The following is a 26,818-nucleotide window of genomic DNA, read 5'->3' as shown; positions in this document are numbered from 1 at the left end:
AAAAATTGCAGTTGAAACTTCCTGAAACACAAACAACAATTAGAAATTTTATTGTCAGTCTAAAAACAGCTGACTGCCGGAAAGTATAACCGTAAAATATAAAATATAGCTCAAATCCCTCATTTGCCTAAGCATGCAGGAAATGAGAAGCTTTCACAACTGATATACCAAGTAATTATGCCATATTCTGTAGTTTGCTTGCAACGAAGTTTGCAAGGACCCCTATATTCGTTCTTTATTTCACAGTTTACAAATCTCTGCCAATAAGAATCATACAGCTCAAGATGGAAACACAATTTATTTGCAATGAGGCTTTTATTCTGTTGCTGATCCATTAATTACATGGTCACAGTAGCAACTTCCACATAAAGACTGTAACAGTCTTTCCTGTTTTTCTTTCCCTCACAACTTTCACATACCAAAATATTCTTTGGGCTTAAAATTCCAGTGCATGCTCCCAGCTCAAAAAATGATATTTTTGAAATGTTTGAACAAAATTAGGTGAACAGTCCTTGAACAATGCAGCCACATGCAGAGATTCATGTGCAGAATTCATTGCAAGAGCCAATTTTTTGAAGCTTCTTCACTTCTAGAGTTTGTGAGTATGCATCCCTCACTGCTCAATACTGAGCATTGCTTTATGTTTGCAGGCATGCACTCTCTTTGTCTCATGTAGGGTGACCAGATGTCCCGATTTCATAGGGACAGTCCTGATATTTGGGGCTTTGTCTTATATAGGTGCCTATTACCCTCCACTCTCTTTCTCAATTTTTCATACTTGCTGTCTAGTAGCCTAATCTCATGATTTGTAAAGCAACCTTGAGATATCAGTGCCATATTGATGTGCCAATTAATAAATATCAATTCTTGTTATAGTCACTGTTATATTACCTATATTTTACCCCATGAGGTGCCAAACCCTAGCAACCTGCTCTCTCTACAGTCTGGTGCCACACCCAGCTGTCAAACCTTTCTACTCTCTGATGTTTCATCTGCAGTCCTGGTCACAAGTTCTGAATTATGAATGTCTGTTATTTCTCAAACATTACACTCAAGTAGCCAATTCTGAACAGTTTTGCTTATATACAATGTATTTTTGGGACCATATGTCAGATGACTCTCCAGCTCCTTGGCAACAATGTCAACAAATACACAAAACACTAATGCATGAGTCCGTTATTCTGAGCTGAGTCATTTCCTGTGACAAGACTGTAAGCACTGTGACTGGAATGGTGATCTGCAACATCTTGAGTTTTCTGCTCTCTCAGTCCCAAAATTATTGATTTGGATAGCCTAACTGCAAATATCATGTCCTTCATTAGGACCCAAAAGGAAATTCTTAGTTCAATTTTCTTTTTGTGCCATTCAGGTTTGCTGAGATCCCAGAGTATACCAAGCACTACTGAAATCATTCAGGAGCTTTTTCACTACTATGACCAACAGTTGCGAACCTCAACATCTCCCTGTTGCTCCAAAAGCACACAGTCCAACCAGGAAACTCCCTTCTGCATGACCGAGGAATGTGGACAAATCATACTTTTGAAGGTGCTTATGACAGATGTTTCTCCACAGTTTCTTTAACATTTTTGATGGATGAAGATGAAACATAAATGCAATCTAGAAAAGGAAAGCTAATTTGTTCATACAATCTGCCAACTTTTCAGAAGGAAAATGAAGGTGATTTTGAGCTTTCAAAGAGACTGTTTGGAGAGAAACTAGCAGTGCCAATTCTGTCTTGCCCTGTGGTTTCTTTGGTTCATTCTGCTCTCTTATAGCATCTTTCCTCCCCCTGCCCCGCATTCCTCCCCTCCCTTCCTGCCTGCTCTCCCTGCTCCTTTAGCCCTTTCCTCTTTCTGTATTCCCGGCATCCTTCTTTCCTCCTCCCATAGAGCTTTCTTCACTTATGCTCCTGGAACTCTGGAGTCCTAAGTGAGTTCCTTCCCCAGCTCTATTACCTCCAGCCTTATCCTCTCTGGATCCTTCTGTCACGGACTGTGGGGGAGTCAGGCCCCTGTAGCCCCCACTTCCTGAGATTCACTGTGACTCTCAGCCAGTCAGTAAAACAGGAGGTTTTCTAAAATGCAGGAACACAGTCCACAATAGAATTTGTAGGTACAGAAAACAGGACCCCTCAGTCAGGTCCATCTCGGGGGGTAGGGAACCCAGACCCCAGTGCTGGGCCTCCCTCTGATTCCCCAGCCAGCTCCAAATTGAACCTCCCTCCAGTAGTCTCACCCAGCCACCCCGCCCCGCCCCCTCCTCCAGTCTTTGTCCAGTTTCCCAGGCAGAAGGTGTCACCTGGCTCCAACCCCCTCTTGGTTTCAGGTTACATGCTCAAGTATCATCGCTCCAGTGAAGTCACACCCTGATATCTCACCACCATCTAGCACCAATGCAGACAGTACCAGTAAAACTGCCACACAACATTCCCAGGTTAATACTCCCCACTCCCCACTCCATCACATCTCTCCCCTCCAAGAGTGAACTGAGTGGGGTCACTCCAACCAGTGACCTGGGGAAGTTCAGGCCCCCCTCTTTGGGACAACGCATCAGCTATCATGTTGGCACTCCCCTTCACATGGACCACCTCCATATCATAATCCTGCAGGAGCAGCTCCACCTAAGGAGTTTGGCATTGGCTCCTTTCATCTGGAGCCTCCCTCCATTTCCCCAGCCAGCTCCAAACTGAAACCCCCTCCAGCAGTCTCATGCAGCCACGCACCCGAACCCTGGCCCCTTCTCCAGTCTTTGTCCAGTTTCCCGGGCAGAAGGTGTCACCTGGCCCAAACCCCTCCTGGGCTCAGGTTATGTGCTCAAGTATCATCCCTCAAATGAAGTCGCACCCTGATATCCCACCACCATCCAGCACTGATGCAGACAGTACCAGTAAAACTCCCATGCAATATTCCCAGGTTAATACTCCCCTCTCCCTACTCCGTCACCTCTTCCCTTGATCCTACTTTGTTCTTGCTTGAGTTTTCTCCACTACTAGCATCTCAGAAGAGGAGAGTGAGCTGGGTACCAAAGTGGGGAGAAAGGAATAATAAAAAACCCTCTTTAGTCCAGTCAAAAGTAACTTGATCTCTAAAGATACTGGAAAACTTTTGCTTTCATTAGCTCTATTATACTTTTAAAAAATTAAACAAAAAATCAAATATAAAAACTAGGGCTGTCAATTAATCACAGTTAACTCAAGCAAGTAACTCAAAACAAATTAACTCAATTAAAAATTAATTGAGATTTATCGCAGTTTTAATCACACTGTTAAACAATAATAGAATACCACTTAAAATAATTATAAATGTTTTGAATGTTTTTCTCCATTTTCAAATATATTGATTTCATTTACAATACAGAATACAAAGCATACAGCGCACAGTGTATAGTATTATTTTGATTGCAAATATTTGCACTGTAAAAAGAAACAAAATAAGTATTTTTCAGTTCACCTCATACAAGTACTGTAGTGCAATCTCTTTATCGTGAAAGTGCAATTTACAAATATAGATTTTTTTTTGCTACATAATTGCACTCAAAAATAAAACAATATAAAACTTTAGAGCCTCAGTCCTACTACTTGTTCAGCCAATTGCTAAGGCAAACAAGTTTGTTTACATTTACAGGAGATAATGCTGCCCACTTCTTATTTACAATGTCACCTGAAAGAGACAACAGGCGTTCACATGGCACTTTTGTAGCCAGCGTTGCAAGGTATTTACATGCCAGATATGCCCCTTCATGCTTTGGCCACCATTTCAGAGGACATGCTTCCATGCTGATGATGGGTTATGGTCAATAAAAATCCAAAAGAGTGTGAAATGTAGAAAACATAAAAAATATTTAATTAAATGGTATTCTATTATTGCTTAACAGCATGGTCAAAACTGTGATTTGTCGTGATTATTTGTTTAATCTCATGATTAATCATGATTAATTTTTATAATCGTTTGACAGCCCTAATAAAAACTTTACACATGTTTAACAAAAAGATTTTTTTTATCTTTGCAGTGTTTTGTTAATGGAGTGACTTGCTTAAAGTCTGAAGGTGCCACTGTTCTCTTTTGAGTATTCTTGACTTCTGAGAGCTGTTGGTATTTTATCAGCTGGGTATTTATGGACATGGGGAGAACAAATGCAGAATGCCTTCATTTCAGAGGCACATACAAAGACTCTGTAGGTCTCCACATAGGGTGACCAGATGTCCCGATTTTATAGGGACAGTCCCAATTTTTTCTTATATAGGCTCCTATTACCCCCCAGCCCCATCCCGATTTTTCAGATTTTCTCTCTGGTCACCCTGTCTCTGCATAATTGCCCAAAATGCTTTTCACACATGGAGTTTGCAATCTCCTACAGAGGTTCTTTATTGTTGGGGGGTACGGTTGGGAGGGAAAGGACAGGTCCATGCCCAGCCTCCTTCCCACCTTTTTTTCATCAGCTTGCTCATCACTCTCTCCACGTGTGCTCACACAAGGATCTCTCAGTTTGAACCTTAAACAATAACATATGGATATGTTCCAAAGCAAAATGATTTTAATCTTGAAGCTCACATTGAGTAGGTACAATATTATGCTTTTCCAGAATGAGCAGTTTTCAACTGAGGTCTACAGTTATTTCATTTTCTTTGTGAGATGTATCCACAATTAACAGTATCAAAACCACCTTCTGCCATTGATTTGTAGGTAGAGTTCCCAATAATACTCCCAGAGATGTGTAAGACTTTCATGTGTAGACTGATGGCACACAATGGCCTTTATGATGTGTAAACACTGTCTGATTATAAAATAAGGTGAAACAATTGCCAAATTCTCTGCTGACTATTATTGGCTGGCCTACAAGCTGCTGGCTCATGTAAACCTCTAGCGCTTGCACTTGTTCCTATCTTGATGGTTGTATATTCAGTGGTCTTCAAAAAGCTTCCTTTGCATTTCTCCAGTTAAAACAACAAAAGACCACTAATGTTTGTCCTTTAACACAACTCTGAGAATTTACTCTTTTGCTCCTCTATTCTTTTTTCTAAAGTTTGACTTTAAAATTACTTATCTAAAGTTGAATTAACTCTCCCAACTGACTGGCAAGCTGACACTGTTTTCCCCTCTGACACAGTCAATTTTTTTTTACTTCAAGCTTTTTACTTTATTTCTTAACTGCTGGGTTTTTTTTCCATGTTTTACAAATTCTCTGATTGCAAGATTTAGCTGCTTTTATTGAGAAGGGAACAAATTATGTATACTCAGTAGAAGAGGCACAGGCCTTATCCCCTGAATCAACAGAAAATGAGCAAAAATAGCTCTAGCCTCACTTTACCATTCTAATCCCACACTCCAGGTAGTTGGCTGTAGTATTTTAAATTCTACGATAGGAAACAAAAATTATGGGTAGGAGTGACTGAGTTTTCACCAATGTTAAGAAACTGTCTTTTTGCCTTAGTAATTTCACTGTTATATCCCTGCTCAAGGAACTATGAAGGTGTCATAAACAGATAGTAGGAGTTAATAGAATAGAAGTACTTTATATCTCTTTTGACTGTAAAGGGTTAACAAGTTCAGTAAGCTTGGCGTTCACCTGACCAGAGGACAATCAGGGGAAGGATACTTTCTCAATCTTGAGGGAGGGAATTTCTGTGGTGTGCTGTTAGAATTTGGTGGTTTGTTCACTCCGGGGCTCAGAGGGACAGATGTGCAACCAGGTTTCTCTCCAATCTCTCGCGATACACGGCTCTTATAAGTTGAATAGTGAGTACTAGGTAGATAAGGCGAGTTAGGCTTATGTTTGTTTTCTTTATTTGCAATGTGTTATTTGGCCTGGGAGGAGTTCAAATGTGTATTGGCTGGAAGGAGTTCAAATTGTATTTTGCTGAAAGGATTTTAATTTGTACTTGTATAACTTAGGCTGGGAAGGTATTCCCAGTGTTTATAGCTGAAAGACGTGTACCTAATTCATCTTAATTTACAAAGATAATTTTTACTGTTTTTCTCTTTGTAATTAAAAGTTTTCTATTTAAGAACCGGATTGTTTTTTTCTGGTATGAGACCCCAGGGACGGGGTCTGGATTCACCAGGAATTGGTGGGAGAAGAGGAGGAAGAGGGAAGAGCAGGCTAATTTATCTCTGTGTCAGGATTACTTTCTCTCAAGGAAGAGTCTGCGGAGGGGGAAAGAGAAGGAGGGGGAAGGTGAATCCCTCTCTGTTTAAGATTCAAGGAGTTTGAATCACAGTGATCTTCAGGGTAACCCAGGAGGGGAAGCCTGGGGAGAGGCAACGTGGGGGAAAAGGGTTTACTTTCCTTGTGGTAAGATCCAGAGGGTCTGGGCTTGTGTTCCCGGGCAAGGTTTTGGGGGGACCAGAGTGGAATTCCTGGTTGGTGGCAGCACTACAAGTACTAAGTTGGTAATTGAGCTTAGAGGAATTCATGCTGGTACCCCATCTTTTGGACGCTAAGGTTCAGAGTGGGGATTTATACCATGACAGAAGGGAATGATTTTTTCCTCATCTTTATCACTTCTCCACCTGCGTTTCACAGTCATAGTACATATCAAAAGTTATCACTTTTCTAATCCAGTTAAGGCAATGTCTCGAGCCTTATTTATTTCATACTGGACGTACTTTTTAAGTCTCAATGAGATCTCGAAAACAAACCACGTTTGAATTTTCTGGGATGGCACTTTTTAAGCTTGCTTTGTTAAGGTTTTAGTTAAGACCAACTCTCTCTTTTTAAGGATGATTAAGTTAAGAAGCCCCATTGAGGACCAGACTGTGGACCAGCCTGCATGGCCATGCAGGGTTGTAAGAGGAAATAAGAACACTTCTGTTACCCATGTGGCCTCCCTGGACTTTAGTTCTGAGTGCATAGGCATAAGCAGGCACTATGTTACCTGTTATTCCACCCAATGAGAAGATGTGAAGTGGGCTATGTACAAAATTGATAAAAAAGAGGCACACAAACCTCACGTTACCTTTCTAAGCAGACAGGCAGCCATGAGTGCCAGCATCTAAAACGTTGGTATCAGCAAGGATAATAAAGTAGTTTTCATGGTGAAATGGAGTGAGTAGTAGAACTCTGACGGAGAAAGGAATGAGTCCCATGGAGAGAAAAAGGAGATAACCTTGTTAGTGGAAAAGGGACTAAATGGCATCTCACACAGGTGATTCTTGCACTTGCTAGGAAAGCACACAAGACTTGCATGGCCTGCTTAATCATTGCCCTCTCTCCTGAGACTGCCAGCTAACCTGCCAATTGTTTTGCTTATCTGTCCACTAGGAAATCAGATGAGACTACTAAATCATTTTACTTGAGTTACCAAACAAATGTCAGATAGTAACTATTTTCAGTCACTCTGACTAGGGTGCCATTCAGATTGGTGACCTAGAGATGAAAGACACTATATCCTACTTCAATTCTCTGAGCTATCCAAACCCATATTAATTCCCCGCCACCATGAATTTTAGAGCTGCAAATGCCTTTGCCAAATTTCCCGTTCTATCTGTAAGAGTGTCTCTCATTCCAATTTATCTCATTATTTCTTCCTTGCTACTAGACCCTTCTTTAGTACAGAGTCTTTCATACTAAATTCACTGTTAGCTTTGTGATGTGGACAAATCTTCACTGAGACTTAGAATGAGACTGTGAAATTCATTTTACATATCACCTAAATCATATTTGAAAGGAAGCCTCCAGAAGTGAGCAACTAGTGAATTAAACCACTATGCCACCTAAGCCCTTAGCACATTATTAATTTTTAAAAAGTGTCACATTCACTCTTTTTTTTCCTCGAGTATTAAACCTCCAGTATCAAAAGTGTGTATAACTTTAAAATTAGACCCTGATCTATTTGTGGAATCTACAGTTAAATGAGTCATAAACGTGAATATTATTAATATTACTGGTAGGGCAGCACATGTATCTGCTCTGTTTAGGTGTTTAAATACTATATATGGAATAGTAATGCTCTGTTTTATTCCACAGTTGACTGGTGAGGTAATTCATTAAACCAGTTTAAAATCCTTTTTATCATGTTAAGGTGTCGTGAACTAGTGTTGGTTGGACAAAAGCGCTTTACTGTAAGTTAATTAAATCTCTTAAATACTTCAGGCACAAGCACTGTAAATCAGTATGATATGATATAAAGAGTTTTAAATCACTCTTTACCTCTTAAACTGATTTAAAATGTGCGTATGTACAATAACTGAACTGGCAATGTACAATATTCTCATGGAAATAAGTGATTTGAAAAATTCTAGTAGAAATCACTTTCATTTTCCCTGAGTCAAATAGACATCATTCTGGGGTTAGAGAGGAATTTACAGGCAGAATCTCACATACTTGATTATCTCATTGAGACTGAAGTGCCAAAATGGACTTGGGGATTAGAAAATATCTTGAGTAAAAACCTTCTCCTTGAAACGCTATGCCCTCTGAGGAGAACAGAGTTCAAAACTTTTGAATAAGCAGTGACTCGTGAGATGAGTCCATTGAAAAGGACAGGGGAACAGAGTGGGAAGAAGGGAATAAAGAAGAATTGGACTGAATGTCCCAGAATCTTGATACTTATGGCAAACATGTCTGTTGTTAGGGCCTCCCAAGCATCAAAAAAATGAGATTGTCTGTTCCCAAATGAGGAGAAGATAGCAGGTGAATTGCAAATAACAGAGTTGCTGTGCTAGTGGGAAAGACAAAAGGGAGGTTTCCCCCATAGATGGCTGCATACGTGCCTGCTGATTGAAGCCAGAGCTAGAGGACCTCCTTCTCTGAGGTCTATACTTCCTTTTTGGAAAATCAAAATTGTCTGGCTAGGTACAATGACTGTTTATAGTATTGCTGGAAGTGCTGGGTGTGTGAAGGTCTACACTGTCTTCTTTTGGATGCAGCGGTATAGAATCCTAAAGAATGGAGAGATGCCCAGGAGTCTTTGAATGAATGTAATGTCTCATTGGATTTGTCTGAGAATAGAAAATGATCATAAAATGGGAAGTCCTCTATAGTCTTTTGTATAGTGGGCGCTACACCAGAATTATATAGCCATTAGACTCCTCATTATTATTGCAGAGGCCATAATTCTAGAGGAACCATCCACAACGTCCAATGCAGATTGAAGCAGGTGGTGGGGGAAGGAAGGTTAAACTAATAGCAAAGGAGGATGGTAAAAAGATACAAGCACTCAGCACAAAATGGAGATGTTGAGAACAACATTAATCAAGGAACCAAAGGATATGAAGAGAAGAAATTACTGAATTGCCTATTCACCAGTGCTAGGAGCCTGGGTAACAGGAAGTGGAATTGCTAATTTATGAGCATAAATTCGATCTATTTCATATTATTGAAACCTGGAGGGATGATTTCACAGCTCTTCACCATGTTGTTTTCAGGTGGCCTCATTTTTGCCTGTCTTCAGGTGTCCATCTTACTGTTATTCTGGTGATGGAATCAGTTTCCATCCAAAGCATGTGGCCAATCCACTTCCAGTGCCTCCTGGTAATGATGGTGCTTATATCTTCTTGACTGGACTGTGTGATAGATCTTGGTTTGAGATTGTTCTGGGCCAAAAGATACATAGGATTTTTCTGAGGCAGGTTGTATTGAATGAAGATAGTTTGGACATGTTGTACTTTCTCATTCCCCATCATTCTGCACTATAAAGTAATGTTTAAAGTACACAACTCTGATAAATCTTGAGTTTGGTTTTGGTGTTGTATTTTGATGATTTCCAGACTGTATTTAAGTTCCTGAAGGTGTTCGTGGCTTTACTGATTCTGTTCTGGATGTCCTAGCTTGTTCCACCATCCTGGCGGATGGTGCTGCCCAAGTATGTGAATGTTTCTACATTGGTGAGAACATGATCCTCTATCCATACTGGTGATGCTAAGGCAATATTAAAGGTCATGGTATCTGTCTTATTGTGGTTGATTTTCAGGTCAATTTGCTGCTGAATGTGTTGAATAGCGTTGTTTTTTCTTGTATATGGTATTGGGTATGTGATAGGAGAGCAAGATCATCTGTGAAGTCCAGGTCTTTAAGGGATGAGAAGGGTGTCCATTTAATGTCTCTTGGCATGTCTTCTGTAGTACACAACATTATCCATCACTGATAAACTTTGAAGATAACCCAGAAATTGGGGGAGTGATAAATAATGAAGATTGGTCACTGATACAGAGTGATCTGGACCACTTGGTAAACTGGACACAAACAAATAATATGCGTTTTAATATGGCAATACAAATGTATATATGTAAGAACAAAAATGTAGCTTACAGGATGTGGAATTCTATCCTGGGACTGAGTGACTCTGAAAAAGATTTGGGTATCGTGGTGGATATCAGCTGATCATGAGCTCCCAATGTAATGCTGTGGCCAAAAGAGTTAATGCAATCCTGGGATGTATAAACAGGGGAATCTCGCGTATGAGCAGAGAGGTTATTTTACCTCTGTATTTGGCACTGGTGTGACTGCTGCCGGAATACTGTGTCTGGTGCCGACAATTCAAGGAGGATGTTGATAAATTGGAGAGGGCTCAGAGAAGAGCAATAAGAATGATTAAGGGCTCAGAAAACATGCATTATAATAATAGACTCAAGGAGTTCAATCTATTTATTTTAACAAGAAGAAGGTTAAGGGGTGATTTCATTATAGTCTGTAAGTACCTATATGGGGGAAAAATATTTAATAGTGGTCTCTTTGATCTATCAGAGAAAAGTATAATGTGATCTAATGGCTGGAAGTTGAAACTAGACAATTTCAGACTGGAAATAAGGTGCAAAGTTTTTACAGTGAGAATAATTAATTATTGGAACAATTTACTAAGAATCGTGGTGGATTCTCCAACAGTGACAATTTTAAAATCTCAATTGGATATTTTTAAAAGATATTCTCTGGAAATTGTTTTGGGGAGGTTCTATGGCCTGTATTCCACCGCTTGGCCTTGGAATCTGCATCTATGAAGAGACATTTTTTAGACATGGCCTTCCACACACACATGCAAAAAAAGCATTGACATCTTCCCTTGCATTTTCAGGAAATTAACCTGTGAATTTTTACAAAACCTCTCAGTTAAGTAAGGAGGGAAGTCACCCTGCATTAATTTGGGAAAATGCCACCAGCAGGATTCATAATCATAAACTGTGAGCAAAATACCCTAAATCTCCATCAGGTGTGGCCTATCAGGTTACTTAGCCCCTTCTGAGCCCTTTCTGGGCTTCTGTAGGGTGAATACCCTGTGACACATGGTCAAAACAGTGTAATTTTGCTAGCCTTGTTCTCTGAAATGGCTGAACCATTTTGGCTGAAATTTTCTAAAAACATTAAGCCTGAGGCGGAAAACTGGCATGCAAAATTTCACCCCCCAAAACTTTGGAAAATGTAAAGTGACTGAAAACGGGATTATTATGGGAAGTGTTAGGCAATTTTAACAATGGATGGTGCTACTAGCCTTGGTTATAATTAGCAGTAGTCATTGTTCTGGGTGCTGTACAAACACAAAGTAAGAAATAATAGGGAGAGTGCAGAAAGTTGATAAGTTCTTGTTTGGCTGGCTAATTCTTGGAACAGCATTCACAGTTATACAGGAAGCTGATGTGTATCCCATTGTGCAGCATGTTTATGAAATGATAGCCCATAAATTCATGGAGATTGCAGGACAAACAGGTAAATAGTGGCAGGGCCGGCTCTAGGTTTTTTGCTGCCCCAAGCAAAAAAAAATTGGCCTGCCCTCCATCCCAGCCCTGGGCTCCACCTCACACTCCCCTGCTGCCCCAGCCCAGGGCTCTCCCCCCCCCCACACCACAGTCCTATATTGAGTTATATAATCTACTGGCAAAAAAAGAAAGACTGTTCAAACATGACTCATTTTATACACTTTATGAATAAAATGCAAGATGAATGATAAAAGGTCTACCTAGCTGAACTCTGGTGTTTTGTCCCTAATGACAGCAGAGTGCACAAGCACTCCTGAAAATATTTTCCTTTACCTTTGCAACCATTAAGCTGCTAGGCTAAATTTGAACATAATGGTCTTTTTTTTCTTTTTCATCATTCTGTATAAGTGTTATTGCATCATTATGTCAATTTCAGCAAAGATTTGGCTAAGCCCAAATATGTTTCCATTATTGGGCTGAAATAGGCCATCAACATACCCCCTAAAGACTCATTAATGCTTAGCAAGGCTTGGTATTATTGTGATTAGCCTTTCATAGAATTGTTCATAAACTTAGCTTCCTGATGGACTCCACACTTGTCCTCTGCTTTAATTTTGCTTCAGACTCTGTTGTGCTCCTTTTTCTGTTACCTAAACCAGGTGCAACCTTTTGAGATTTCTTCAGTACTATAAAGTGGAGGGAAAAAAAGATTCTTTCCCCACAGTCCTTTATTCCTTTCTTCATATGTTGATTCTTTTGCTGTACAAAAGAACAATGTCTTGTCTTTAACACAACTCTGAGAATTTACTCTTTTGGCTCCTCTAGTTTCTTTTCTAAAGTTGACTTTAAAAATTACTTATCTAAAGTGAATTAACTCTCGCCAACTGACTGCAGCTGACACTGTTTCCCCCTCTGACAAACCAGTCCAATTTTTTTTTACTTCAAAGCTTTTACTTTATTTCTTATGCTGGTTTTTTTCCATGTTTTAACAAATTCCTGATTGCAAGATTTAGCTGCTTTTTATTGAGAAGTGGAACAAATTATGTATACTCAGTAGAAGAGGCAACAGCTTACCCACTGAATCAACAGAAAATGAGCAAAAATAGCTCTAGCCTCAACTTTAACCATCTATCCACACTCCAGGTAGTTGGCTGGAGTATTTTAAATTCTACGATAAGAAACAAAAATTATGGGTAGGAGTGACTGAGTTTTCAACCAATGTAAGAAACTGTATTTTTGCGTTAGTAATTTCACTGTTAGATCCCTGCTCAAGGAAACTATGAGGTGTCATAAAACAGAAGTAGGAGTTAATAGAATAGAAGTACTTTATATCTCTTTGACTGTAAAGGGTAAAAAAGTTCAGTAAGCTTGGCTGTCCACCCTGACCAAGAGGAACCAATCAAGGGGACCATGGATACTTTTCAATTTGAGGGAGGGAAGTTCTGTGTGGGCTGTTAAGAATTTGGTGGTTGTTCACAATCCGGGGCTCAGAGGGACAGATGTGCAACCAGGGTTTCTCTCCAATCTCTCCGATAACAGGCTCTTAAATACAGTCAGAATAGTGGAGTACTAGGTAGATAAGGCGATTTAGGCTTATGTGTGGTTTTCTTTATTGCAAAATGTGTATTTGGGCTGGGAGGAGTTTCAAAAATGTGTATTTGGCCTGGAAGGAGTTCAAATTTGTATTTGCTGAAAGGTATTTTAATTGTACTTGTATACCTTAGGCTGGGAAGTATTCCCAGTTGTATATAGCTGAAAGAGCCGTGTACCTAATTCATCTAATTTACCAAAGATAATTTTACTGTTTTTCTCTCGTAATTAAAAGTTTTCTTTATTTAAGAACCGGATTGTTTTTTATTCTGGTATGAGACCCCAGGACGGGGTCCTGGATTCACCAGGAATTGGTGGGGAGAAAGGAGGGAAGAGGGAAGATAGGCTATATTTTCTCTCTGTTGCAAGGATACTTTCTCTCTCAAGGAAGAGTCTGCGGAGGGGGAAAGAGAAGGAGTGGGGGAAGGTGAATTCCTCTCTGTTTTAAGATTCAAGGAGTTTGAATCACATGAGCTTCCAGGGTAACCAGGGAGGGGAAGCCTGGGAGAGGCAAACGTGGGGAAAAGGGTTTACTTCCTTGTGGTAAAAGATCCAGAGGGGTCCTTGGTCTTGGGGTGCCCCGGGCAAAAGGTTTGGGGGACCAGAGTGGAATTCCTGGTTGGTGGCAAGCAATACAAGTACTCAAGTTGCGTAATTGGAATTAGAGCGAATTCATGCTGGTACCCATCTTTGGACGCTAAAGGTTCAGAGTGGGATTTATACCATGAACAGAAGGGAAATGATTTTCCTCATCTTTATCAACTTCTCCAACCTGCTTTTCACAGTCATAGTACATATCAAAAAAGTTATCACTTTCTCAATCCCCAGTAAGGCATGTCTCGAGCCTTATTATTTCATACTGGACGTACTTTTTAAGTCTCCAAATGAATCTCGACAAACCACGTTTGATATTTTCTGGATGGCACTTTTAAGCTTGCTTGTTAGGTTTTAGTTAAGAACCAACTCTCTTTTTTAAGGAATGAATTTAAGTTAAGAGCCCCATTGAAGACCAGACTGTGGACCAGCCTGCATGGCCCATGCAGGTTGTAAGAGGAAATAAGACACTTCTGTTACCCCATGTGGCCCCTGGACTAGTTCTGAGGCATAGGCATTAAAGCAGGCAACTATGTTACCTGTTTTCACCCATGAAGAAGTGTGAAGTGGGCTATGTACAAAATGATAAAAAAGAGGCACACAAACCTCACGTTCTCTTTCTAAAGCAGACAGGCAGCCATGAGTTGCCAGCATCCTAAAACGTTGGTACAGCAGGATAATATAAGTAGTTTTTCATGGTGAAAGGAGTGAGTAAGTAGAACTCTGACGGAAAAGGAAGGAGTCCCATGGAGAAGAAAGGAGATAAAACTCTTGTTAGTGGAAAAAAGGGACTAAAATGGCATCTCACCAGGTGATTCTTGCACTTGCCTAGGAAAAGCACACAAGACTTTGCAGATGGCCCTGCTTAATCAAATTGCCCTCTCTCCCCCACCCTGAGACGGCCAAGCTAACTGCCAAATTGGTTTTGCTTATCTGTCCACTAGAGAATCAGATGTAGACTAACAAATCATGTTTACTTGATTACCAAACATTCAGATAGTAACTATTTTCAGTACTCTGACTGGGTGGCCATTGCAGATGGTGACCTAGAGAATGAAAATAACACGAATATCCCTACTTCTAATTCTCTGAGCTACTGCCAAAACCCATATTAATTCCCGCCACCAATTGAATTTTAGGCTGCAAATGCCGTTTGCCAAATTTCCCAGTTCTATCTGTAAGAGTGTCTCTCATTCCCAATTTATCTCATTATGCTTCCTTGCTACTAGACCCTTCTTTAGTAAGAGTCTTTCATACTAAATTCAACTGTTACTTTGGATGTGGACAAATTCTTCACTGAAGAAACTTAGAATGAGGACTGTGAAATTTCATTTTACATACAACCTAAAATCATATTGAAAGGAGCCTCCAGAAAGTGAGCAACTAGTGAATTAAACACTATGCACCTAAGCCTTAGCACATTATTAATTTATAAAAAGTGTCACATTCACGTCTTTTTTTTCTCGACGTATTAAACCTCCAGTATCAAAAGTGTGTTATAACTTAAAATTAGACCGATCTATTTGTGGAAATCTACAGTTAAATGAGTCATAACGTGAATATTAATTATATTACTGGTAAGGGCAGAGCACATGTATCTGCTCTGTTTAGGTGTTTAAAAATACTATAATATGGAATAGTAATGCCTCTGTTTTATTCCAGAAGTTGACTGGTGAGGTAATTCATTAAACCCAGTTTAAATCGCTTAATCCATGTTAAGGGGGGGGGGGGGGGGGGGGGGGGGGTCAGTGTCGTGAACTAAATAGTTGGTTGGACAAAAGCGCTTTGACTGTAAGTGAATAATCTGCTAAATACTTCAGGTCACAAGCACTGTAAATCAGTATGAATATTGAATATAAAAGAAGTTTAAATCACTCTTTAACCTCTTTTTAACCTTGGAATTTTTTAAAATTTGTGGCGTATGTACAATAACTGAACTGGCAATGTACAATATCTCATGGAAATAAGTGAATTTGAAAAAATTCTAGTAGGAAAATCACTTTCAATTTTCCTGAGTCAATGACATCATTCTGGGTAGAGAGGAATTTACAGGCAGAATCTCACAACTTGATTATCTCATTGAGACTGAAGTGCCAAAAATGGACTTGGGGATTAGAAATATCTTGAGTAAAAACCTTCTCCTGAAACGCTATGCCGCTCTGAGGAGGAACAGAGTTCAAAACTTTGAAATAAGCAGTGACTCGTGAGATGAGCCATTGAAAAGGACAGGGGAACAGAGTGGAAGAAGGGAAAAGGAAGAATTGGACTGAAATGTCCAGAACTTGATACTTGGCAAAACCATGTCGTTGTTAGGAGCCTCCCAAGCAATCAAAAAAAATGGATTGTCTGTCCCAAATGAGGAGAAGATAGCGGTGAATTGCAAATAACAGAGTTGCTGTGCTAAGTGGAAGACAAAAAGGGAGGTTTCCCAAACCATAGAATGGCTGCATACGTGCCTGGCTGATTGAAAAAGCCAGAGCTAGAGGACCTCCTCTCTGAGGTCTATACTTCGCTTTTTTGGAAAAATCAAAATTGCTGGCTAGGGTACAATGACTGTTATAGTTTGCCTGGAAGTGCTGGGTGTGTGAAGGTCTACACTGTCTTACTTTTGGAGGCAGCGGTATAGAATCTAAAGAATGGCAAGAAGAATGCCCAGGAGTCTTGAAAATGAAATGTAATGTCATTGGATTTGGTCTGAGAAATAGAAAATGATCATAAAATGGGAAGGTCCCCTATAGTCTTTTTGTATAGTGGGCGCACAACCAGAAAATAATAGCCATTAGACTCCTCATTATTATGAGAGGCCAGAAATTCTAGAGGAAACCATCCACAAGCGTCCAATGCAGATTGAAGCAGAGTGGTGGGGGAAGGCAAGGTTAAACTAATAGCAAAGGAGGATGGTAAAAAGATAACAAGCACTACAGCACAAAATGGGATGTTGAGAGCAACATAATCAAGGACCAAAGGATATGAAGAGAAGAAATAACTGAAATTGCCATATCCACCAGTGCTAGAGCCTGGTAACAGAAGTGGAATTGCCTAATTTTATGAAGCAATAGTCGATCTATTTCAAAATATTGAAATGAAAACCTGGAGGGATGATTCCACAGGCTCTTCACCAATGTTGTTTTCAGGTGGCCTCATTTTTGCCTGTCTTCAAGGGTCCATCTTATGTTATTCTGGTGATGGAATCTTTCCATCCAAAAGCAATGTGCCATCCACTTCCAGTGCAATCCTGGTAATGACTGTGTGCTTATATCTTCTTGACTGGACTGTGTGATGATCTGGTTGAGATTGTTCTGGGCCCAAAAAGATACATAGGATTTTTCTGAGGCAGGTTGTATTGAATGAGATAGTTTGGACATGTTGTAACATTTCCTCATTCCCTCATCAGTCTGCACTATAAAGAATGTTAAAGTACACAGCTCTGATAAATCTTGAGTTATTGGTTTTGGTGTTGTATTTTGGATGATTTCCAGGACTGTATTTAAGTTCCGAGGTGTTCGTATGGCTTTACGATTCTGTTCTGGATGTCTAGCTTGTTCCAACCAGCCTGGCGGAGGTGCGCCCATAGTATGTGAAGGTTCTAATGGTGAGAACAATGAATCCTCTATCCCATACTGGTGATGCTAAGGCAATAATTAAAAGGTCATGTATCTGTCTTATTGTGTGTTGATTTTCAGGTCAATTTGCTGCTGAATGTGTTGAATAGCGTTGTTTTTTCTTGTATATGGTATTGGTATTGATAGAAGCAAGATCATGACTGTGAATCCAGGTCTTTAAGGGAGAGAAGGGGTCCATTTAATGTCTCTTGGCATGTCTTCTGTAGTACACAACATTATCCATCACTGATAAAAACTTTGAGATAACCCAGAAAAATTGGGGGAGTGATAAATAAATGAAGAATTGGTCACTGAACGAGTGATCCTGGACCACTTGGTAACTGACACCAAAAATAATATGGTGTTAAATAGGCAATACAAATGTATATATGTAAGAACAAAATGTACTTACAGGATGTGGAATTCTATCCTGGGACTGAGTGACTCTGAAAAAGGAATTTGGGTATCGTGGTGGATATCAGTGATGCAATGACTCCAATGTAATGCTGTGGCCAAAAGAGTTAATGCAATCCTGGGAATGTATAATAACAAGGGGAAACTCGCGTATGAGCAGAGAGGTTTATTTTACGCTCTGTATTGGCCGACTTAGAGGTGTGACTGCCTGGCCGATACTGGGTCTGGTGCCCGACCAATTCAACTGGAGGGAATGTGAATAAAAATTTGGAGAGGGCTGCAGAGAAGAGCAATAAAGCGTAAATGAGTTAAGGCTCAAGAAAAAACATGCAATTTAATAATAGAAGCTCAAGGAGTTCAATCTATTTATTTTATCAACCCAAGAGAAGGTTAAGGGTGAATTTCATTAAATAGTCCTGTAAGTAACCCTAATATGGGGGGAAAAAAAAATATTAATAGGTGGGTCTCTTGGAATCCTATCAGAGAAAAGTTATCGTGATCCCTAATGAGGCTAGGAAAGTGAAAAACTAGACATTTTCAAAAGACTGGAAATAAGGTGCAAGTTTTTACAGTGAGAATAATAAATATATGTGGGAAACAATTGTACCTTAAAAGAAAATCGTGGTGGATTTCGTCCCAACAGATGACCAATTTAAAATCTTCAATTGGAATGATTTTTTTAAAAAAAGAATATCTCGTGCGAAATTGGCATTTTGAGGAAGGTTACTAATGGCCTGTATGCCACCGCTTGGCCTTTGCAATCTGCATTTCTATGAAGAGACATTTTTTAGACATGGCCTCCCACACAACCACATCGCCGAAAAAAGCCATTGCATCCATCCCTTGCATTTTCAAGGAAAAATATAAACCCTGTGAAATTTTTTAACCCAAAAAACACTCTCAGTTTTAAAGTTAAGGAGCGGAAAGTCACCCTGCATTAAATTGGGAAAAGCACCCAGCAGGAATCCATAATCCATAAAACGGTGAAGCAAAATAACCCTAGAATAGCACCCATCAGTGTGGGAGCCTATCCAGGTTTACTTAGCCCCTTCTGGAGCCCTTTACTGGGGCTTCTATAGGGTGAATGCCCTGTGAAAAAACCATGGTCAAAACAGTGTAAATTTGGCAGCCCTTGTTCTGAAATGCTGAAACATTTTGGCTGAAAATTTTCTAAAAAAAAAACACTAGCTCGAGGCGGAAAACATGGCATGCAAAATGACAGCTATCGATTGAATAGCAAGAGCACTCTGAACAGACTGAATAAAATCTTGTGCTCGTATAATACAAAATAATAGATTGTGATCTGTCTCTATTCAGTACCAGGTTGTATTGACAAAGAACACATTATACGTAATATATAGGATTAATGCGTCTGAAATAGTCTGGATATTTATCATTGCATGTGCTGCTACACAGCAATGCCACTATTTTATTTGTCTTTTCATGCTGTTTATTAATCTGATTCTTAACCCAGGATCGCGTAAACATGGTTAGTTATTCACTTAAGTCTATCAGCGTAGCGCATATTATCACTACTATATCTTAAAAGCAGGTCAGTGCTTTGCACTCCAGCCATGTTTCCTAAATGCGTTATTACTGTCTGGGGCGAGTCTTTTGTAATTTTTGACTCAGACTTGGAGTGATTTTGATCTCATATACAGTGAACAACCTGCTGACTCAGAGACTAAAAGAAGTCAAATGTAGGTAGAAATGAATTATATTGTAAGGAAAATCTTATTTAAGTGCAGTAAGAAAAAAAAGGAAAGTGGATGTCTCCTGTTTTTGTTTTGTTTGTGTCTGTATTGTATACACGCTCTAGTAAAAGACTGGCCGTTACATAGGGATCTCTATGTTTATAGTTTCTTAGAGAGTGAGTGTGCGCACTAGCCACGTAAATATGTATGTCTGGATCATCTATGTCTGAGTGTCAGCCTGTAAAGGACCAATTTCTACTACCCTCACACACGTTAAAACCCAGACCACCAATGCATTGGAAGAGGATGAGTAAGAATGTTCGCACCACATTTATAAGTTGAAACAAGCATAAGACCATTGAGAAAGCAAGGACCTTCAAGCGCATTCTTTTAGCATGTAACAGCGAAATTATGTGCATCCAACACATCAGAGGCCGAACATTAAGATAGGAATACGCCTCACAAATAATTCTCAACTGAGCGGAAGTATTTGGTGTTCGCGCGCCTTAGTGTCAGCGCGACCACCTCTCACAAGGTCTAATCCTACCGCCATCTGTGAGCCAGGCTGGTTCCCAAAGGTCCCCCTGTGCAGAGGGGCCCATAATAGCTGGTGGTCCTTTGATCCAGGCCCTTCTGAACGCAGCCATAACATTTTCCATAGACAGGCGATATGGAGGTAAAAATATAACTTTGACGGCTGGTGAGCCTTCCACGCAACGTCTTCAAAATGGGAGAAAGACATCCGGGCACCATAAGCCCGGGAGACTAGACTTGGACACAGCGATCCTAAACACACACACGATGTTTTCTGGGGCGCCGGGAAGACTGAAAAATGGAGAACTTCCAGTGAGAGAAACAAGGATGCATTTGGGCAGACACCATGGAAACAGTGAATAAGGATTTTTTTTATTACTTGATAAGGTCTTGTAAAAAAGCAGTGTGGTAGTTGAGGTTGAATGCTCCGATGCGCCAATATGGACATACATAGGGCTTTTTACTGTGAAGAGTGCACAGAAATGGTCATGTCATTTAGTTAATAATCTTGAATAATTGAATAGAAAATATTAAGGTCTGGAGACTTTTCCACTTTCTAAGACAGGCCCCCGACAGTGTGAAGTGCATTCAGATAATCACAATGTCTATGCCACACACAGCTACACAGCGATGTAATAAAGTGCATAACACCTATTGCCCCATAGGCCTCAAAGATTGGGTATGGTAGTGATGCAATAGTGAACTCCAACCTATATGTACTAATACAACAGCGCACTTTCAGACACAGACAGCAACGCGAGACCGGAGGTGGTATACTCCTACTTCACTATACTGTATACATATCAGAAATCTTCACTACTCTCGTGAGACCCCTTCCACCATGGCTAAACTCTGGTGGGCATCAGCGAAACGACCATATCGTGTGCCCTGCCTAAGTATTATTCTTTCTTCGGAAGGGTGGATCTAGTTGTATACTACATTTCACTGGAGTCGCAGGGGACAGGAAATGTGGACCACGCCATACAATTTGGGGCTAACCCCCTTGCGACGACACGCTGAGAACACTGACCAAAGACACGCAGACTCCATATTTGATGTCTACCTACTCCAAGTGCTAACCTCTGATCTAAATCAATATTTCGGTTCGCCCGTTCCTGATTGTTCCTTCGCAATCTACATGGAGCCTTCGACTATTAAGTGCCTGTTATTTAACCAAACCACCTTAAACTCCTCATGGGTCAACATTGGTGGTGAACACACATATATCTGACCTCTAGAACAACGGGCTAAGTTGGAAATCTAAAAGACACAAAGAAAAAGCAGGAGGAAATGAAATGTAACAACCTGGGAGAGACCAAATGCCAGTCTGGACAGAGAAAGGGAGAAAGTGAAATAGAAGACAAACTAAGAGAGGGAGAACGAAGAATAGGCAAAGCGAAAAATAATATAAACGAAATGAGAAAATATATGGAAGGCACGTTAGAGGTGAATACATTCAAGGAAGGAGTCGCGAATGAAATAGGAGAACAAAACCAAGACAGTGTTAGGGAATGGTAATTGAGCTGCGATGTTGTCTATAAAACTTCTCCAAAGATATTAATTCTTAATACGATGTACTTCTTGGCAAACTGCCAGCTCACAGTATCAAAGCCTAGTTTACTCCCCAATTAACCATGGAACTCTCATTATGTGAATGTCATAAATGTAGATCTCAAAAGTAGACTGCAATACTAGAATATTAAACGGACCTCCCAGTTAACAAAAACGCGCGTGGTTATTCCTGCACAGGAGAGGATGTTCAGCCCAGTTCTGTGGGTTGCTTCAATTATTCTTTAAATCGCAAGACTGCCCCAGATAACTTCACCATTGCAACTGAATTCAGAAAGCCAGTGAACGTCACAATGTGGTCACCTTTGCTTCCCGAGCGAGCCACTCTTTGATACCATTACACTGTCTAGAGAGAGCTCAAGCACTGTATCCATATAAGATATGGGCTAACCACCAGACGATTACAATGTCAGCTTTGAGTAGGATACGTACGTGCTGAGTTAAAGGATGTCTCACTCAAAGTGAACAAGATCTTATATAGATTGACTGATGATGCCCACATACCAACCTTGTGCAACCAAGTCCCCTCTTTACACTGACAAGAAAGCAGCCCCATTACGACACAGCCCTTAAGAAGCAGCAGTACACAAGCACAGGCATAATGTGATACGGCAAAAGACGCGAGTATAGCCTTTATTATCTTAAGTGCGAGTGTATCCCACTGATAAGAACCGATTCCTCTTCTCTTTTAACTTGTATACATTATAAGTTAGGTCCCTAAAGATTTTCGGTAAGTCTTCTCTGAAGCTCTATATTTGTTACCGAGCCTTTCTTATTATCTTTAGCTGCTGAAATAGCTAAACACTCAAACCCAATCAAACAGAGGTCAATTATACATTACACCCCATACCCCCACTAACAAAGATAGTTACTTGCTGTATCAATAACGTAAGTTCTTCAAGATGCTGTGAAAGTGGATTCCACTGTAGGTGCTCTATTGTTGCTTAACCACAATACTCACTGTCTCGCTTTTAAACACGAAAAGAAACAAAGAATTTTGTTTTTGAATAAGCAGTACCCATCAGAGGGCTTGATGCATATGCCCTGAGACTTCTCACGCGAGCGCGCCATAAGTGTATGGAGACAATAAAGAGCGAGAAAGTGGCTGTAACCCTATCCCAGGTTCTTATAAACATGAATATCCTGTGATAGGACGAGGAAGGATATCCTGGACAGCCGGATGGGTTAGCTAACCCTGGAGGTCACCTTCAGTTACTATGTCCTGAACAAACTGCATAGACACTGCACATGAACAAGCCAAAATTGCCGGCAAAAGGCTTCCATCTACCTTATATACAGAGACCAAAGGCATGGCGAGATTCTTGGCTTAAAACTTTCACATTACTAGAAATATTTATGCCAGGATCTTGAACTGAGACCCAACAAAATCATGTTCGGCTTTGCACACACATAAGGCCCAATACTAGATCGTTATGTAAAGATATGTCTCCTGCCCAGTATAGTGGAGGCATTGTTTTTAAACCTGTAAAGCAACATATGCACACCACTGCTGTGGTAGACAGCCACCAAGGCCATGCTGTCTTTTAATATAGAACTTTTGGGTCTGGATGGGAGTAGACGTAGCTATAGGTGTTGGTGAGATCAGGTCCAGGCAGTCTGTAGCTGGAGCGCAGAGCTAGGATGTAAATGGAGACTCACATACAGAGCCAAAAACTCGCATTGCCTACCAGTGGGGAGCCATGTGGACATAATCTTACATTGTCTCTTTGATGTTGGATCATCCGACCAATCACGGAAAATCAGGGGAAGGGATAACAGAGAAGAACTTTGAGCTGACGCGAGCTAGGCCATTGAAAGAAGAGGAGACCAACTTGGCCAATGACCTGACACTTGACTTCATGTTCCGTAGCGAGTTTGGTTGTTCCGAGTTGCATTCGGTGGGAATATAGTATCTAGTCGACCCAAGGGGTCCTCTGGGCATGAGATGGGATGGATCCGTCTCTAGCATCAAACCATCGATAGGCAGGTGAAGGAGTGGCGAGGAGCGAGAGACTTAGGCCGAGTCCTATCCTCGTGCGGAGATTGCGAGGCCACTAACAGCAGTCCTGATTTCACGGGGTTTATTGCAGAACACACCGCACAAGGGCAAAGTAAACAAATTCACTCCCAAGTGAGTGTGCAAAGGAATAAAATCGAGACAGCACATCAGAGCAATTCCACTGATAAGGATTCATGCATGTAAGTGTGCTCTACAGTAACAACCTGAAGTTCATTTAGATTAAGCACACACAGAACAGAGGCACCGTATAGGTTACAGAACATCCCAGGATAGTACTTAACATCCTAGAGTTGGCATTGAGATAATTAACAAAGGCAGGCATTAGCAGTGGCCAGTTGCTCGCCCACAGGGAGAAGGGGGCGTCAGGATAATAACAGTCAGACCACGGCCCCCTCGGCGAGTGGCTCACGGTAAGAGGGCTGGGGGTCGGAGAATGGGCTTCCGGGCTTTTTTAGGGTGGAAGAGAAAGGGGCGTGGGGTGGCAGTCAAGGGGCAGGGGGACAGGCCAAGAAGGGGGTGGATGGGGGGTAGAGGTTTCAAGTGGGGGGGGCAGTCGGGGCAGGGGAAGAACAGGGGCGGGGGTGTAGCTCATGAAGAGAGTGCTAGGGGGCTTTCCAGGGAGTAAGGGGGCAGTCCAAGGGGGACAAGGCAGCAAGTTGGCATAGGCAGACAGGCGAGTCCCAGGGGTTTTGTCAGGAGGGGACAGGTTAGGCATGGGTGAGTTCTGGGGAGTGAAAGTAGTGTGGGGAGATAGTATAGCTTTGGGGGCTACCACAGAGGTAGGAATTGGCCCCGAGATTGCGCAAGGGGACAAAGAGAGAAAATAGAGGAGGCTTATACTTTTACGGTTACGGGGGTCAGTGGTATGCACCAAATACCAGTAAGAGGGGGCGACTCAAGACCCACCTAGGAAAGGCACACATAGAGCAGGGCATCAAGAGACTGAATACCAAGGAGCTCCAGCGGGCGGCCTTTGAGCAATGATTAAGTTTTATTATTTTTCTCTACTTGTTTTTATCTTTCCCATAACGGGGGGGCGATGGCCGTTCCTAGTGGGACAGATTAGGGCGGCAGGCGGTGCCCGGGAGGGGTGATGCCAGGGGATAGCAGGGAGTGGGGGTGGTGCACAGCGTGTTTTCTGGGTGGGTAGGCCAAAGTCAGGAAGGGGAGGATGGTGAATGGTGGGGGTCAAGGGGGTGGGGGCTTTTCCTCCTGCTATATTACCATTCAATATTAATAGCCCGGGGTGGGAGTGGGACCCGTTATTTTGGAAAAATGGTTAAAATTATAGGTCTCTCCTAACCCACTACCAGTCTCCACTTCCACCAACCGAGGCAGTCGAGATAGCACGCTCGTGGCATGAGAGTCCTTGCCTGTAATTTCGTGGGGGGTTTTCCGGACTTTCTGCCACCTTTCCTTCCCGAAAGTTTCTGTAGAGTGGTGCCCAAATTATAGCATATCCTCGCAACTGGAACACGCATCGACAAATAGATCCAATTAGGGCAGTAGGGCTCACAATAAATACTGCCCGGCTCGGGGCAATGTAGACTCTTCTCCCCTGCGGCATCCAGGCGCGGTGGACGGCTCTATTAAGGCGAGGAGCTTAACACAAGGGAATTTAACGTAGAGACATCCACAAACGACACACAAACTCCCAGACGCAAACGAGGGCCGCAGGAACCCCCTGTTGGTTCTCAGCTCTCCTGCCCATCCCCCTGCCGGCGCCTCGCAATGGGCTGCCCCAAGCAGGTGCTTGCTTTGCTGGTGCCTAGAGCCGCTCTTGAATAGTGGATGAAATCGAGCGTATTGGGGGAAAGTTTGGGTCTGATTGTCTGAGAATGCTCCACTGCTCCTACATCCACAAGCAGATAGAGCAGCTCCAAAATATTGGTATCTTAACCCTCCTATGTACAACACGAAAATGTTTGGAATCACAAATGCCAGCATAAACATCCAGTCTTGTATGCAAAAACTATCAAAAACCTCCAACACAGGGAGTCTCTAAAATATTTAATATCTCAAATAAATGTTTTCCATAGTATGAAATATCATATGCTAAAAATGTCTTCCTGTTCTAAATTATTAGGTTTTACTTGCAATTTGTAGTCCCTGGACAACACTTCCCAAGAACAAAGCAGCTTCTTTGCTTTGTCTTTTGCTCGTTGTTCTGAAGTAGCATATCCTGAACATATAAAGAAACTCTACTTTTTGACTAGCCGAGTTATAGCTTATAAGAAACTTCAAGCTTTCTACACCTTCATTCAGCAATAAATATTAATAATATCTAAGTCAATCTGTCCAAAGACCTGGAGAGAGTTTTATAGTAACTAAGTAACAGATAGAAACAAAACAAAAAATATCTGATGTCATTAGTATTAAATATGTTGAGCTGTGTGAAAGGGGAATATATACCTAAGCAAAAGGATAACTAACCTATATAATGAGGAATTACTTGGCAGTGATATGCAAATATGTAGCAGTTCAATGAGGAAGCAAGCAGAAGTATTGCTAAGGCATTATATTATACAAAATACTCTGCACTGTTTCTTGGTGATAAGGTTTTAAGTAACTTTATAAGCTCTGCCTGTGTGTTGTGACAGGAGGATTATTTGTGCACCTCTGAAACTAAACTTGAAAAAAAGGGCTTTGTGTTTTTTAAATCAGCCTAGCAACTCAGTGGCTCAAATAGCCAAGAGAGAAGTTTGTATATGTTGACATTCTGATGATATTTACAATGTACAGGCAGCAGCTTCCTTTGTGACTGCCTGGTCTCTACTTATTCTCTCCACAGTACACTGGAATTGCAATACTAGATTTGTCCAATGATCCATCTAAACAAGTATCCTCTCTCTGACAGTTGTCAGAAGTAGAGGCTTCAGAGGAAGTTATATTAGAAAAGAAGTGGTCCACAGGGGAAGTTATTTCCTAACCTCAGACAGTTAGTGGCTGCTTCATGCCCTGAAGCATGAGGGTGTATAACCCTCTGTATCAGAGGAGTAGCCATGTTAGTCTGGATCTGTAAAAGCAGCAAAGAGTCCTGTGGCACCTTAGGCCACGTCTACACTACGGGATAATATTGAATTAGCTAAAATCGGTTTTATAAAACTGATATTATAAATTCGATTTCATGCGGCCACACTAGGCACAATAATTCGGCGTTGTGCGTCCATGGTC

The sequence above is a fragment of the Chelonoidis abingdonii genome, chromosome 4, assembly GCF_003597395.2.
Source record: "Chelonoidis abingdonii isolate Lonesome George chromosome 4, CheloAbing_2.0, whole genome shotgun sequence".
NCBI lineage: Eukaryota > Metazoa > Chordata > Testudines > Testudinidae > Chelonoidis > Chelonoidis abingdonii.
This window is presented reverse-complemented; position numbering follows the sequence as displayed.